Source organism: Homalodisca vitripennis, chromosome 1 (assembly GCF_021130785.1).
Source record: "Homalodisca vitripennis isolate AUS2020 chromosome 1, UT_GWSS_2.1, whole genome shotgun sequence".
Taxonomy (NCBI): domain Eukaryota; kingdom Metazoa; phylum Arthropoda; class Insecta; order Hemiptera; family Cicadellidae; genus Homalodisca; species Homalodisca vitripennis.
In genome coordinates, this window is record NC_060207.1 from 102,019,349 (window position 1) to 102,020,621 (window position 1,273).

Below are 1,273 nucleotides of genomic sequence, written 5' to 3' on the forward strand. Positions count from 1 at the left end.
CAATGTTTTTTAAACCCCTCTTCTTCATTCTATGTATAACAATAGTATCTTAATTTATTGTTAAAGATGTATAAAATACTTACTTTTATACTAATATTATTCTAGTTTTTAGGTATTAATACTATGTTGGTTTATGTACAGTCTATTATTTTTGGTAAATAAGACAGGACAATTAACCTCTAAGTCTTCAGACTGTCTATTAATAATAAAGTAGACTACAGGTAACATCTAACATATAAGTTTAGTGTGAATTATGTACTGGACTGAAGGGTAAATTTTTAAGTTTGACGGCTTAAGTCTGAGTCAAGTTTCTCATCCTTTACATTCTGTAATGGCTGACAGAATCATCTTATTAAGATTCAAGATTACTTATTGACCATACAAGATACATGCAATGAGTCTCGTCAAATGTAGGATACAATAATAAAAACTATTGTAAGGTGCTAAGATAATTAGACTAGATTAAGTAAATTTGCATTCAAAGTGTTAAATTATAAGTATAGTTAAAATTACATAGAATAAACAAGTAAAGTAAATAAATAGCAAGTCACACAACAAGTTAAATGAGTAATAAATAAACAATAATAAAATCACACAAAGAATTATCAAGATCTAATTTATACATGCTTAATAAACATAAGTTATTAAGATTTAATAAAAAGTACTCAGCAGCAGAATAAATAGGTTTGTAAACCAGAAAGACTTTCACTGACTGTTTAAACTCAGGTCTCAGGTAGTTGCCTGCTGGAAGAACATTGTAAAATTTTAGTGCCATGACCTCAAGCATAAAACTGTTCATGTGATTTTTAACTTATATTAAACAATTTAATATGTAGAGAGAAGTTACAGTGAACATACTTAAATTAATAAATAAAGGCTTACAATGGTCTCTAGGCTTGGCCCCACATATCAATCAAACTGTCTTTTTCTGAAGTACTAATATTTTATTAACAGGGTGATGGTTACCCCATAGCATTATGCCATAAGATATGTGGCTAAATATGTGACCGTAGTATACAGTAAGGGCATTTTGAGATACAAATGCTAAGTACTCTTAACATGAAGATCCCTTTTTACACACTCCTCACAATAGACTCAATGTGACTTCCCCAGCCTGTGAGGTTGAAGCGTAATACCTAAGAATTTTATTGATTCATAATGTACATATTTTCTTGTATTATAAGTAAACATAATTCAATGGTTTTCTTATCATTCAGACTAAGCCTATTAGCATTACACCAATCCTGTATAGAATTAGAACAGTAAGTTTCAG